We start from the raw sequence: 16,788 nt of genomic DNA, 5'->3' as shown, positions 1-16,788 counted from the left end.
CCATAGGGTGTCAATGATCACACCCTTGGGCTTAGGGCCATAGGTTGTCTTTTTGTATGTTTTTAAGTCTTGTGGCCCTAGGGCCATAGGGTGTCAATGTATAAGCTCAAGGGCCATACGTTTCCCTATGTTCCATTTGGAAATCCTATAGCCCTAGGGTCATGGGGTTGCAATGTATAAGCTCAACAGCCATACATTGTCGTATGTTTCATATGCCGATCCTATGGCCCTAGGGTCATGGGGTTGCAATGTATAAGCTCAAGGGCCATACATTCTCGTATGTTTCATTTGGAGATCTTATGGCCCTAGGGTCATGGGGTGCCATAGGATGTATATATACTTGACATGAAACTCCGTGAGGTGATCTTGAGGACAACCCTATGGCCTTCAGGCCTTAGGGAGCTAATATAGAGCAAATATGCTTTATACCGGCATAGAGAGCTATGGCCCTGGGGCCATAGCAAAACACTGAGGGTTTTTTGGAAACAATGAGGGCGCCTTGTGGTCTAGGGGCCATAGGAAGTCAATATAGATCTTAGAGCATAGACGATAGAGCATAGAGCACAAAGAGATTCTTAGTAGCATAGAGGGAACCCTATGACCTTCAGGCCACAGGGTGCTTCTCATGAAACACCCACATACATACTTGTTATGCTTTATGCTACGTAAATCAATATACTCTACAAGCGGTTTGTTTAACAATTATTCTTGCAATCTTCTAGCAGGTATGGCTAATTTCAATAATGGTGATAGAGTGTGCATGTTTGTAGTGACACAAAAGGTTGCCATTGGGACTGTATTTGAAATAAATCCAAGTGCATATTGTTCTGGCATGCTTATTGGGGAAGGCAATGTATCGGTGTCAGTTGATTTGTGTTTTGAAAAGAAAGCACTCATCCCTTTCCCAACAATGGATGCATTGACACTGGGATGTAGTACAAAGGGGCTTCTATGCATGAGGCTGACAAAGCAGAAGGAGCATTGGATGCACAATGTAATGGAATGAGCTACAGAGAGGTTTGGAAGGATAAGAGGGTTCAACTTTGGGATGAAAGCTAAACACATGTAGTAGCCAAAGGGGTTGTCATGTACGTGTGTCCGTTTGACTCTGTAAACTTTGGTGAGCTAGGTGAAGATAACATTGGTATTGGTATCGAAACATCCTATGCAGATGAGGCTACTATTTTTGCAGAAGCTAGTGTATGCAGCATTAATCTAGTTTGTTGGCCTATCAAGAGAGTGAAAACTATGGATGGAAAAGAATTGTTATTCTATGAGGATCTACATGCTATGCATGCGTTACAAGACACATGCATTGAATCAGCTTATTTAGTAGAGCCTATTTCAGAAAAGTGGAAATATTGCTTTGTAAATAGGAAGCCAAAAATGTCAGTGAAAGCTTCTAAGAGATCCAATCAAGCATCTCTAGCATCTGTCCAGCTTGTTTCAACCATAGAATGTTGTTCCAAAAGGTGTTTTCAATATGCCAATCGAGATAAGGTCATGGCTATGCGCAATGAATTTTGGGGACAGAGCTTGCAAAATAGAACAAACTATGTGTATGATACAATGTTGACTTCATGGCATTAGAACAAAACAACTACAAAGACATGCTATGTGTTTTCTTTTAATGGCAGTGAGGTTTGCAGTAGAGCTTGGTACGAAATTCATGGCATTCCAAAAACTTCATTTTATCGTTACCGTGAACATTTTGAGAATGGGGTTAGACGCTCTGTGCATGGTAATGATGGTGTCATGAGAAAAGGAAGAGACCATACAGAAATGGGAAGGGCATTGATGCGCTCTTTTGTTGATGAAAACTCGGAGAGAATGCCACATAAGAGTAGAACCATGGAAGATGGTACTAGGGAAACTTTGCTTGCAATACCAAACACGTACAAGCAAGTAGACATTTTACATGATGTCAATAAAACACTTGACAGTATGAGTCTCAAGTCAATGTCTAGCACGACATTCAATAGGATTTGGAATACAGAGTTTGCTAATGTGACATTGTCAAAAACAAGTGAGTCTCCAAATATGTTGTGTGTAGTCGGATAAAGTCTCAACTAGAGTCAACAAAGGATGAAGAGATGATTGCACATTTGAAGGATGAACGTCGAATTCACATGTTGCAGCAACAAAGTTGTAGGAATGTGTACTACACCTGCCGTAAGTTCTCCGAGTTGCAAAAGGATAAGTATTTATGCATTATACATGATAAAATGGATAAAAAAAAGACACCAATACCTAGGTTGCGTGTGAACTCAAAAGATTATGCGAATGCATATCAATTGCAAGTATCATTAACAGGTATGATAGCACATGGACATGGTCATGGAATGTATGGTCACTTCTCACTTAATGGTCTATGGCCTTCAGATCCCAATGCTACAATTGGTTCCCTTGCATTATGCTTGCAAAATCTGGAAAGAACAGAAAACCATGGACAAGGAGATTTATGCCATGACGGTATGCCATGCAGCAATGTAACTTTATTCAATGCATTGAACTCAAGGAGAGCTCTAGACCTCGAAAACAAAATGAAGCAAGAGCGTGAGAGGAATGCATCAACAATGACACCACCATTATCCATCCAGGGATGTAGTGAAGAGATTGTACACATACAATCAACTTCCTCTCAATGTGTTGTGGATACCATATCCACTCCTGTATTTCAAAAATTGCCTGAGAATCTTTTGCTACAGCTAGATAATTGTGCAGGAGAGAATAAAAATCGATATTTGTTTGCATACTTATCCTTGTTAGTAGCAAAAGGAGTTTTCAAAACCGTGCATTTGGGATTCTTAATGGTGGGTCATACACATGAGGACATAGATGCAATGTTTAGTAGGTTCTCAGAAAGATTGCGAACAGGAATGACATTCACTTTTCCACATCTGATGGAACATTCTAAAAAATGTGAAAGCTCAGCTCCAGAACCATTTTTGATGACACAAGTTCCCGACTTTAAATCCTTTGTGCAAGGGTACATGTGTGACGGACAAGATGCTCTAGTCGGACACTCTAAGCCACTTCAATTTCGTTTCTATATGCAAGGTGAAGTCTCAGTAATGCAGTACAAAATTCATCCCAAATCACCCGATTGGATGCCAAAGGAGTCGGGAATTGAGTTGTGGAAAAAAGATGACCAGGGAAAACCAAAATTACCAACAGGCTGTCCAGATGTGGTACCTATAGCAGACTATGTGAGAGATAGTCCGCTTGTTATTCAAGGGATTAAGTCATATCTTGAATTTTGGAAAAGATGTTATCTATTAAAGGGAAAGAACCATGAATCCACAAAATACATGGAGCCTGTTATCACTTATTGGCAAAACATAATCAATGAGCTTGAACAACCAACCAATAAACACATTGGTGAATATACAACATTTTGGCCAAAGACTATAGGAAGTCATAGAATGCAAGAGATAGAGGAAGACAGAGATGAGTTTCAAGGATATGAAGAATTTAATGATCACTATGTTGGTCCTCAAAGTGCAAGGCCACAAGAGGCCTTTAGGCCTCAAATTGATGTAAGAAAAGGGGATCTTGTTCTTGTGAGACCCGCAGATCTTGAATATCCGATATGGCTAGGAGTGGCAGAGTCAAACGTTGATGTAGACAAATCATCTCCTAACTACAAGAAAGTTCTGATTCAGTATTGGGCACCAAAACATCGAAAACGAAATCCCACAATCCAAGAACAGTATGAGGATTGTTGGAAAAGAGTTGGTGCTACAATCTTGCTGACCCAAAGCGCTGGGAGTGTGTTGATACAATTGTATGGTCATGGACCCCAAGGGGTGGAAGAATTGCGGAAACAATCAAGATCCCATCAAATGTCATGGAGAAGGCATAGGCTAGCTTAATAGGAGAAATTGAATAGCATTTCATATCTTGCTCATTGTTTTATTTCCCCAGCTTATGTATGATTTTATGAAGTATTTTTAAACACCCACATAAAAATAAAAATTCTAAAAGGTGTTTCTCAACACCACCATTTTCTTGGGAATCTATCTCTTTTATGAAGTGTTTTGAAACACCCACATAAAAATAAAAATTTTAAAAGGTGTTTCTCAACACCACCATTTTTTTGAGAATCTATCTCTTTTGTGAAGTGTTTTGAAACACCCACATAAAAATAAAAATTTTAAAAGGTGTTTCTCAACACCACCATTTTCTTGAGAATCTATCTCTTTGTCACATTCCCAAATTAAATGAAAATTTTCCAAATTTAATGGGAAATAGGAATCCATAGGCGTTGAAATTAGTCCCAAAGTTGTGGGATTTTTCCATTTCATCTAAAATGGTGTTTGGAGGTTAAGCTGGCTGAATAAGAATCCAAGATACCTAATTCTGTTCACAAGAGCACCTGTAACCCTTCAAAGAGATCCAACCTTCTGTCATGTATCCAAAGTAAGGACATGGGAAGCGCATGAAACACTACAAAAGAAGAGGCCAACTTGGCTTAACTTCCCCAGGTTGCCAACTCCAGAGAGAGGCCAAGCAACAGAGGAATACATGGTGAAAACCCTAACGGGTGCCATGTCTTTCTTCAAGAGTCTACTAGATCTCTCCTGTGCCATGTTATATAAGATCTGCAGGATGCTGCTCACATGTATACAAGTTTTTAATGAGCCTGAGCAAACAAGATCCCCATGGCTATCATTCTTGGAAGGAAACAAAGGCTTATGCTATGATCTGAGTGGGCAACCTTTAGAAGAGGTCCTTTACCGATTCTATGCCAGATGCATGTTCTTGCCATCGAATAATATGATGGTCTTTCAAGAAGCTTTCTACACTGGATTCTTCACGTGGCGAACGAAGATATTTGCACCGGTGATCAGCAACCTAATATCCAGGTTTGTAGGCTACTCAGCGGTGGAGCTAAAGAATAAAGTAACAATGCAATTTCTGCAAGTGCCTGACAAAGAACGAAGAATGAGATATCAGAAGGCACTAGATGCGCTTAAAGATAGCCTCGCCAGCCGTCAACCCAAAGACTATTTCATCCCATAAAGCTATGTCAAGGGACGACACATGCGAGGAGGGGAGGAATGTTAGCAGCAAGCTAACACAGACATCATTTTTTGGAGTTTTCTTTGTAAAACATTTATTATTTTGATAAATTGAGAATATTGTAACTCCTATTTTCTCGGATAAACTCTGTAATTAATGAGCTGGGGCTACAAGCTTCTAGATTGTATCAGCCAATCATCACCTAGCTTTGATAGAACTCCAGATTATTAGTTTTGAACACCCAAAAACCTTGGCTAACATATAAAAGCCAATTTTTGTAAGTTTTTTATAAGTTTTTTGGATAATAAATACATAGCATGAGCTAACAGCACTCACTCCTCTCCTTCTCGCGCTTCCTACTCCCTCTCCGATTGTCACATTGCGATTGTGTTTGTTGCATTGCAATTGTAGGTAAGATCTCTACTCATTGACGTAAGCCATTCACAGTATTTGGCGTCGCCGACCCACGGCCTAATTTCATCATAACTAGGAATTTGCACTATTAAATTGAAAACTAAGCATAGGTGGGGTATTGGGGCATCGTTGCTAAGCATTTAGATGCATTCTGGGCCGAAAACAACTAGGTCAAAAATCCAATGCTGTTAATAATCGTGATTTTGGAACTTGACCTAAAGTGGGGTTTGAAGCCATAGGCATGTGTGCTTAGGTCTTATAAACGTGTCCTAGAAGTTTCATTATGTTTGGATGTCATTTGATGCTGCAACGAATGTGAATTGTTTGTCGATGAGCGATGGGCTTTTGGTTATTTAAGTCACTTGAGTGTAGCTTGCATTAGATGCGAGTTGTTAGTTGTTTTCCAAGAGATTGACAACCTCTTGTAGCCTCTATGCACTAGTTGAGTCAGCTTCGTCCCATGGTTTGAAAAATTAATCGTGGTTCTCACTAATACTGCAATAAGATAGGATGGTGAGGTTAGACATGCGTCTGACACCACTACTTGTTAAGCGGGGAGAACCAATCCTTTGAGGCTATGAGGGTGAGTTATACATCCTTGGTTTGCGGTTTTAGAAAGTGTATGGTCTTAGGCCACTGCCATGTTTCCTATTCGAATATAGATTCACTGTTTGGCAGACACCACTTGTTCGCTCTCTAGAAGGCTCTGCTAATTAGTAATCTTTCATTCCCATTGAGGTTAAATTGGGGAGTCAATTGGTATGTATTTTTCCTACTAGGAATGCTGTAGTTCCAAAATTGGACTACTTGTCTAATACCTTTGTTATTCATTTTTCTGGAAACTTCCCTCAAAAAAGGAGATATGAGGATGCTTCCAGCCTTAGAAATCCCGGGGGCCCAATGAGTAATGAAATTGTAAAAATGATCTTCATAGCTCCCCCCATTCCAAGGACTCCGTTGACTTGTTGCACTTCCGAGTAAGCTAGCTTGTTATACCCCCAAGTTTAAGTATAGCCCATCAAGGGAAAAGTAACTTATCATGCACCTCTAGCCCTTTCCATTGGCCACCATTAGAGCACACTTTTGAGTTGTCCATTCAGGGCCTTATCCATAACAACCCAAGCTTGGTCTTGCTTTGCGAGTGCTACTACAAATTTGGCACATTGTGCCTCCAAATGCGTGCTAGGGTGGAGAATCCCTAGGCCTCCTTGCTCCATAGGTCATGCAACTGTTTCCCATTTAGCCCACTCTCACAGTGTCAAGTCTTTAGATTCATTCTTCCACAAAAATATCTTTACTAGTTTCGGACACTCTTTCCAATTGCATTTGGCTAGTTTATGTAAAGGACCATTGAAGGTTATATAAGGAAGAATATATGAGTTGATTACCTTCACTCAATTCTAGGAGGGAAGAAGCACATACACCAAGGTCAAAAAAAACACAAAGATTGTATTGTACCAAGTCTCTTTGTATGGGAGTATCTATAATGCAAAAGACTATTGGAGGGGGTACTCGGTTCACATAAATCTGGTCCTCAATTGTTGTCAAGTTTTCTAATTATCTCTCTCTCTCTCTTGCAGAAGTATTGTTCATGCCAAGTTAATTAAGTATAATGGTTATGTTGATATCGCTAATTAAGTTCACCCTCTATGTTTTAAAAGTAGTCTCATAAAAATGCTCACTCTAATTTTCTTAAGTTTGCTATCCTCAAATTTCATGGGCCATTTCCATTACATTGGTATCAGAGCTATTGGTTTCTCTTTTCTTGATTGAGAAGAGAGGTCCTTAAGTTGTTCATGAAAGGTTGGGCATGCTTATTGCAATAGGGTGAGTGGGATAGGGATCTATTATCTTGGTTGAGAAGAACTTAGTTCAAGGTACACCGTTGGGAACTATAGTCCCCGGGGGATTCAATATGGAAAACTTACCACACCACGTAAGTGCAGGGAAGGGGGTTTTTTTTACAAGTGACATAAGCGTATAAGCTAGGGGCAGGCCCCCAATAATAAATCTTCCAAGCTTAAAAATAAGGGAGGGGGTATCATATTAAGGGGGGAGAACTGAGAAAAAGGAAAAATGAGAGGAAGTTTTTGTGTTTCAAAATTATGGCTTCCCAAAAGAATTTGCCATCGAACTTGTGAGTCAATAGCTACAAAGATACATGCAAGAACTAACACTTCTTTGTATCAATTGCTTGTTTTGTGATTATAGCTCATTTATTGAGGGATGAAAGCTATAAAGAGGTTTTATAGATGCAAATTTACACGGAGAACCTAAAACAACTTTATAACCATGTTTTTGGAGTAATTTAGATGGATTAAAACCGCTCAAGTAGCTAGAGTGCAAGCTGAATAGGCACATAGTTTGAAAGTCAAACTAAGACGCATTGAGGGTACATCTACTAGTTATCAATAGGAGTGGTTCCTTAATATGTTGCCAGTCACTATGCTATAAGCTCTTTGACTAGTTTTACTCAGTCACATCATGTGAGACCTAAATTTTATATGTAAGATAGGGGTATGGTAGTTTTTTGCATTGATTGTCATATAAGCGTAGAAAGGGGAGTCATATTCCCTAATATGAGCGGTATATAGGGGTTTTATCAAAGTTGTTCGCTTGCAGGTGGCGTCCCATTTTGTATATAGATTGAATCTCCCGGATATAGTCTTAATAATGGAGTTTCTCGGGGCTTGCCTTTGGCCTAACCATTATTGAGCTACTAGCAAGCTCAACAAGAACTATAATCAACCGAGAAATGTTAGACCCTCTCCACTAGTCTTTTTAATCAACAGTGTCTAAACCATTGGTGTGGCTGCTTGAGAACTAATTTTCAAAGGTAAAGAAGAGTAGAGACTAAGGTTTTTTAAGGTTATCAAAGAACAAAGTAATCTATACATAATTTTAATTAGCATGGCTAACAATAACCAAGAGAGTAGAATGAACATTGATAACTTCGAAGTTGCGCATGTAGGTGCTAATAATGATGCCCCATGTTTGTCAATTATCTTGTTACTAGGTTGCAACAAGCTATGGGCAACCCTGTTTTGCAAGCCAAAGTTACTCAACAACTTCGTGCTTATGGGATATTCCTTCCTCTCCAAGAGGAGAGAGAGCTTAGGAGGCCTCTTGATGAGACTCCCAAAAGAAGACTCTCTCTCATAAGAGAGGCGGATCCAAAGAACGAGAAAGAAGAACATCCCTAACTTCCTCTAAAGATGTGGCTCCACAAAGACGACGGTCTAGAGGATTGCCAACTCCTCCCAAGAGGAATCGGTCAACCCACAGTTCTTCTCCTCGTCACTACAAAAGGGAAGAGAGAAAACAAAGGAATAAAAGGGTAAGAAAGATGTCACCCTGTTCTCCCTTACAGAATACAAGAGGGGAGGACATCGCAAATCTTACCCTGCATGGAGAAGTTCCCAAAAGCTCAAGAAATTCAAAGGGGGAGAAAGAGTATATTTTTTCTTACCTATGATGGCACCTTTGGTGCTACTAACAAAGTATTGGCCTTCATCCAACAATTCATAGAGACCTTTGGAGATGAGGGCTTTATAGAGTCCTCCAAGCTATGCCATTAGCTATGCACTTCCAAAAATCGGCTCGTCAATGGTGGGCTAGCCTTCATGGAAACAATGCAGCCCCAAAGACATGGAAAACTCTATGAGTTTCCATCATGAAGAAATTCCTTGCAAGCGATGCGAAGGACAAAGTTCTTATGGAATGGCGGAGTTTGAAGCTTCTCTCCCATGAGTCTATCCACAAATATATGGACAAGTTTTGGGATTTACATCTCAAGGCTACTGTCTTTAGAAAAATAAACTTCATCGAGAAAAAGAAACAATTATGTGCAGAATTACTTGAAGAAATGGCTGAGTATGTCAACTCCCAATGGCCTAGTTCTATCACGGAAGTAATCCACCACACTATGGTTGATTCACAAATCAATTATTAATAAGGGGCTAAAAGGAATGCCAAGCCCATGGAAAACAAAGATGGAAATGAAGCAAAGGTGAAGAACAATGCTCAAAACTACTCCCAAGGCAGCTCTATCAACATAAAGCTAAGGATAAAGGAGTCTACAAAGACAAGAATTGACTCTCTTGAGAAGCTAGAGTGTTATGGCAAAGATAACATGTGCTTCAAGTGCGGGGAGCAAGGACACTCCTATCATGCTTGCCCCCAAAGAAATGTGTGCAATGAGCCACCTAGAGCCTCTATGGTTGAAGCTCCAAACGAGGATGCTCATTGCCAAGGATTTCTCCTTTCCTATGCTTGGGAAAAGATGCAAGAGCATGATGCCTTTATTTTGTTTGACCCTAGTTCAGCTCACAACTTCATATCCACAGAGTTGACCACCAAGCTAGGCCTATAAGCCCACAAGATGGGAGATGCATTGAAAGCCGATGGAGCTATCAAGGAACAAGACATCTTAGTTACTCCCTTAATTGAAAAATTGAGGCTTCATGTCCAAAGTTATGTGTACAAAGAGGATTTCTTCATCTCCCCTCTCAAACATGAGGATGTTGTTAGGGCAGCATGGTTCAACTACATGGATACCAATATGAAGTTCCCTAGAAGGAGAATCTACTTCATCTACACAAAATGGAGCATGTACATAGATGCTAATGAGTTGGGGAGCACCATATCCTTGGTAAATATGCTGGCTTTTGATAAGTCAATGAAAAGCTCTATTTCTGCGTATATGATTTTTGTTGGAGAATCTGTAAATGATTCCAATGTTTTCACAAGTAGCAATAAAGGGAATCGTGAGGAATTAGAGTTGTCTAATTTTCTAAATAGATTCCAAGATGTTTTCATTGATGACATCCCTAGTGAGCTACCCCTGAAATGAGTGATGATGACCATGCAATTGAGCTCCTATTAGTAGGCTCACTGCCTAACAAGCCTCCTTATCAAGTTTCCCAAGCTCAACAAGAGGAGATCATGAGGCAAGTCCATGAATTGGTGGAAAAAGGGATGGTGAGGCCTAGCTCCTCTCCATTGTGTTCACCAATGCTTTTAGTGCACAAGAAAGATGGCACATATCACATGTGTGTTGACTATAGAGCACTAAATAAGATCACTATCAAAAACAGATTTCATGTGCCATGGACGAGTCAGATTCTCTTGAGGAGTACAAGTGACACCTCCAGGTAACATTTCAAGTTGTGAGAGAGAATAAGCTTTTCATTAATCAAAAGAAAAGTGAAATTTTCCTACAAGAGATTCAATACTTAGGTAACATTATCTCTAAAGGTGCCACATGTATGAAACCAACAAAGCTAGATATAAAAAAAAGAATGGCCTAATCCAAGGTATCTACAAGAGGTACGAAGCTTTGTAGGTATGTGTGCATACTATAGATGCTTCATGGAAAAATTCTCGCTAATAGCAGTCCCATTACATGACTTAACGAAAAAGAATGTTAAGTACTCATTGATTGCAAAAGTGCAAGAAGCTTTGAGAATCTTAAGGAGAAGCTTATCTTTGAACATGTTCTCACACTACTAGACCTCTCAAAGCCATTTGAGGTCCAATGTGATGCTTGTGGTGATTGCCTTGGAGCTATTTTGCTTGAAGAAGGGAATTCCATAGCATATGAGATTCAAAGACTCAACTCTGATAAGCGTATATTAGGCAAATACAAAAAAGAGCTACTAGCTATTCTATATGCCCTAAACACGTGGATACAATATCTCTTGGGGACTCCATTCATCTTATATAATGGATCACAAAGCCTCAAGAACTTCATGACACAAACCAAGCTCTCCGACAACAAATAAGGTGGGCAAATTTTTATTTGCAATTTAAATTTCATATTGCTCACATTTGTTGGCAAGCACAATCAAGTGGTTGATGCACTTTTACGATGGCCAAGGGTAAAAGTGGTGTCTATAGCAACTCACAATGATCTATCTTTTATGACAGATGAGTATGATACTGATAAAGACTTTAAGTACATAATTATAGCCTTTTCATTAGGGAAAAAATAAGAACCATTCACTTTTGAGGATGGTTATCCAAACGACAATAGTCTATGTGTTACTCACCCATATAATAAGAAAGTCATGTATGAATCCCATGCTTCTCATTATGCGGGGCAAATAAGGATTCCATAATCTACTCTTCGAGGAGTAGAAATGTATTTATGTTGGTCTATCATGAGAAGTAAACATGCAAGAGTATGTTTCAAAATGCATAGTATGCCAAAAGCCCTCAGTCAAATTTCAAGTATCATGGCTTGCCAACATCATAGTGTCAGACAAAGATTCTAGAATGACCAATATTTTTTGGAAGGGTCTCTTTGAGAATCAAGGAATTAGATGAAATTTCTCTTTTGGCCTATCATCTATAAACGGATGACCAAAGTGAAATAACTAATCTAATGATTCGTGAATCGACTAAAAGCCTCTGTCATGTAAGTAGATCAACGTTCTCATATAGAGAAGTACCTACCTCTTATAGAGTATGCGTACAATGACATTGTACATACTTATATGGGAAAAGTACCTTTCGAGGATAAAGAGGAAAGATCCAAAAGTCCCTTAATACTTAAAGTACATGGGAAGATCTTCGTTACTAATGAATATAGCTGAGACTCACAAGAATCTTTTCCAAAGATTAAAGAGGCTATATCCATCTCACAACAAATGCAAAAAAGGGCTGCTGCTAATAATCACAAAAGAGACTTACCTTTTAAGGAAAATGATTGGGTCTTGCTAGAGTTTCTCAAGGCTCATCTAAGGTATACTACGGGAAAGAATCCTACGGGCCACCAAGAGTATTATGCTAAACTAGAAAAAAGATACTATGGCCCTTTTTAAATTCTTAAGCCAATCAATGATATGTCTTATCAATAAAAGTTTCCCAACCATTGGCTCATGCATAATGTCTCCATGGGAGCCTACTTAAGCCTTACAAAGGAGCTCCACCAAAAGAAGCAATAGTTGTAGACCCTCCTAAAATCAAAGATCAAATATTTGATAAGTAAGGTGCTTGTTGTGCTTGCTGACTAAGGTGCTTGAGGTGCTTGTCATGCTTGCTGACTAAGGTGCTTGAGGTGCTTGTCATGCTTGATGAGAAAGGTGCTTGAGAAGCTTCCCATGCATGGGGGTAAGGTGCTTGAGTCAAAAAGAGACCCTACAAAGGAGGGGGGAAGCCCCAAAGTTAGGGGAATCTTTGAATTAACCTCCCCCTATCTTATTGCAAATTTAGCGAGAACCACGATTAAATTGTCAATCCATGGGATGAAGCTAACTCAACTAGTGCATAGATTCTACAAGAGGTTGTGAATCTCTTGGAAAACAACAAACAACTCGCATCTACCTCAAGTGACTGAAATCACCAAAAGCCAATCGCTCATCGGCAAACAAATCACATCCATTACAGCATCAAATGACATCCAAAGGTAAGGAAACTTCTAAGACATGTTTATAAAACCTAAGTTAAGCTTATCTTGCTTATCCAAGTCAGGCTTATCTGAGTTGAGCTTATTGGGGTTAGGTGAGCCGGAGGTCATATAGTATATGAGGGATTACAAGAGCTATCATTCAATACTTTGTCGATTGCTCCCGGTGACCATGTTGGATGCCTTTTTGTCATTAGCTCTGAAAACACCAACCACCCTGGAGCTCTGCTTATGGTCTCAAATCCCACTTTAGGTCAAGTGCAAAAATCACGATTATTAATAGCAGTGGATTTTTGACCTAGTCGTTTTCGACCCAAAATGCATATAAATGCTTAGCAATGATGTCCCAATACCCCGCCTATGCTTAGTTTTTTATTTTCAAGTGTAAATTCCTACTTATGATGAGATTAGGCCGCGGGTCGCGGCGATGCCAAAAGCTATGAAATAGTGTGAAATGCTTACGTGAATGCGTAGAGCTCTTACTTGCGGTTGCAGTGCAACAGACGTGACTGCAATGTGACAACTAGAGAGGGAGTAGGAAGCGCGAGAAGGGGAGAAGTGAGCGCCATTAGCTTACGCTCTGTATTTCATTATCCAAACGTTGAAAATAACTTACAAAATTGTCTTTTATACCTCAGCTAAGGTTTTTGGTGGTCAAAACTAATAATCTGGAACTCTATCTAAAGATGGGTAAAGACAAGTTGACACAATCTGGAAGCTTATATGCCCGACTAATCAATTACAAGGTTTATCCAGAAAATAAGAGTAACAATATTTCCAATTTATCAAAATAATAAGTGTTTTTACAATGAGAGCTCCAAAAAATGGTATCCGAGTTAGCTTGCTGCTAACATTCCCCCCGTCCTCACCTGTGTCATCCCTTGATGCATCTTTATGGCCTGAAATAATCGTTGGGCTGACCGTTGGTGAGGCGGTTTTTAAGTGCATGTAGAGCCTTTTAATATCTGAGCTTTCTCTCTTTGTCTAGCACCTGCAAAAATTGCATAGTGACTTTGTTTTTTATAAGCTCGACTACGGAGTAGCCTACAAATCTTGAAGTTAGGTTGCTGATCACTGGCCCAAAAACCTTCGTTCACCAAGTGAAAAACGTTGTGTAGAACGCTTTCTCAAATGCCAATATATTATGAGAAGGTAAGAACATGCAGCGGGCATAGAAGCCATAGAGGACTTCTTCGGAAGGTTGAACGCTGAGATCGTAGCATAAACCCGTATTGCCCTCGAGGAAAGACATCCATGGAGCTCCTGCTTGCTCTACCTCATGAAAAGCTTCAATGCAAGTGAGAAACATTCAGAAAATTTTGTAAAGCATAGCACATGAAAGATCAGGTAGACTTTTGAAGAATGACATGGCGCCCGTTAGGATTTTCACCATGAATTCTGATATGTAAGTAACTATATAGTTACTCCACTTAGGAACAGGCGACATTGAAAACAATGTTACATGAGATATGGGTGTTTGTTTTTGACATTCAGGAAAATCCTTTACAAAAGAGAGAACATCACTCCTCATAGTTGGCCAAAATACTCCAAGTCTCAAGATCCTTTGCATAGTTTGGTCTTCCATAAAGTGAAGTCCTACTATGGTAATATGTGTTTGACTTAGGTATTGGGTTTTCTCTTCAGGATTAATATATAAGAGCAATATTCCATATTGATTTCTTTTGTATAGCACCAGCTAGTAGCTGATACATAGCCGACTGCTCAATTAATCCGATTGTAATAGGAATATTTGTGAATCCACTTGAGCTATGGTCATCAATGATACCATATTTTCCGACCATGGAGGTATCATTTAGAACAGATAGGCATCTAGTAGATCATCGTCTACTCCTTAGGTGGTTCCTCTTAAACAATCCTTGACAAATGATGTGCTCTTTGATGAGTAGTGTCCTTTTTCACAACTACAGTGAAATCAAGTTCCAGAAGAATGATGAATCATCTCACTATTCTTCCTGTGCTGCATGTCTTGTTGACCAAGTACAATAAGGCTTGGTGGTCCACAAAGAACACAAATTTGTTTGCTAATAGGTAATGTCTATGCTTTTTTACGGCATAGATCATTCCTAGTCCTTCCCTTTCTGTGGTGGTATAATTCTTTTCCGCCATGTCCAACTGTCGACTAGCATAAGAAATAGGAAAATCAATTTTCCCGTCTCCTAGTTGAGCTAGTATACACCCAATGACAAAATTGGAAGCATCTACATGTATGTGGAATATCTTATTGCAATTTGGTGCTTTCAGTATTGGAGCCAAAGTGAGAGCTTGTTTAATCTTCATGAAGGATTCTTCACACTCATCAATCCATTCAAAGTGTGTAATCAAGCTATACATGGGTTTTGAAATTATAGCGTACATGTAAATGAACCGTCTATAATATCCACAATGTCCCATGAAGGCTTGAATCCCCTCGACTGTTGTTGGCCTAGGCAAATTAGCAATAACATGCATTTTATTCATATCAATAGCTATGCCATTTTTAGACACTATATGTCCAATAATTTTTCCTTGTCTACCCATGAATGTGCACTTTTCAAGATTTAAGAAAATCCTATAAAGTCTACATTTTTTGAATAACTTTTGAGGTGTTCAAAATGATCAGCCCGGATTGATGAATGTACACATAGATCATCCATATATACTTCCAAGAAATTCCTTAGGTATTCTTTAAAAGCATGGCTCATCAATCTTTGAAAGGTGGCAGGAGCATTAATTAACCCAAAAGGCATAACCCGATAGGCAAAAATACCCCATTCCGTTGCAAAAACAGTTTTAAGCTGATCTTTTGGGTCAACCAAAAGTTGATTGTATCCCGAAAAGCCATCTAAGAAGCTGTAAGCTTCTTTTCTTGCAACTCGTTCTAAACATTAGGAAGAGGATGGGGTGTAGGAGGACGTCTTTATTTGCTATGAGATTGTGGAAGTGATTAAGATTTTGACAAATAGGTGTACGCCATGTGTGCAAGAATGGTGGGTGTGTAAGAGTGGTCAAAGGATGCATTTTTTCCTCCCAAAGAGGAGGTGGACAATTTATGATTTTCGACCTTCCATAACTCCTACATATGATCTCCAATTTGAGCGGAGATCATAGAGCTGCAATCCATGCATCAAGCTTTTTCCATAGATATGCTACATGATATGGTTTTACTCATTAGATTTTAAACTCTATTTTGGGGGAAAACTATGAATTCAAATAAACTAGCCCTTTTGCCTCTTTGAATTCAAAAGCTGTCCTCTGATTACTTTCTTAATACTAAAGATTGACTTCCTTAAATTGCCAAATAAAGAGGCCCTCCTAGACCCCATTCTCTTCCTATTGAACATGCTCAGTGATTGGAAGAGGAAAGTTGTCTCTAATGGTAGCTGCATTCACTTTCTTGAGGTTGACACACACACTCGTAATTTTCCATTTTTCTTGGGTACTATCACAATTGGAGACACCCAATCTGTGTGTTCAATTTCATAAATGAATTCAGCTTGCTTTAGTTTTTCAATCTCTTCTTTGTATGTATATGGCCTTTGTCTACTTGGTTTCACATCATCTCTCATGGGTATGGTATGTTGACAGATTTCTGGATCAACACCCTTGAGATCATTGTAACACCAAGCAAAGATATCTCGGTATTCTTTTAGTAAGCTTAACAAAAGCTCTTATTCTTCTTCTGTTAGGTCATTTGCAATGTAGGCAGGTCTAGGCTCTTCTCCTGGTTTGGCCAAATCTATCTTTTTTGCATTTTCAGGCCCTTCGTAGGACTCGCCCTATTTTCGTAGTTCTCCAACAGGTTGTTCAACTATGATTCTTTGATCTTGGAGAGTATATTTCTTATAATGGGATGGAACACTCATTACATCGGTATCATCTTCTTTAATGGTTTTCATTTCGGTAGTATATATCTCCTTTAGAGATTTTTCCAACTCTTGATA

The sequence above is a fragment of the Adiantum capillus-veneris genome, chromosome 30 (assembly GCF_014529385.1).
Source record: "Adiantum capillus-veneris isolate H3 chromosome 30, ASM1452938v2, whole genome shotgun sequence".
NCBI lineage: Eukaryota > Viridiplantae > Streptophyta > Polypodiopsida > Polypodiales > Pteridaceae > Adiantum > Adiantum capillus-veneris.
This window is presented reverse-complemented; position numbering follows the sequence as displayed.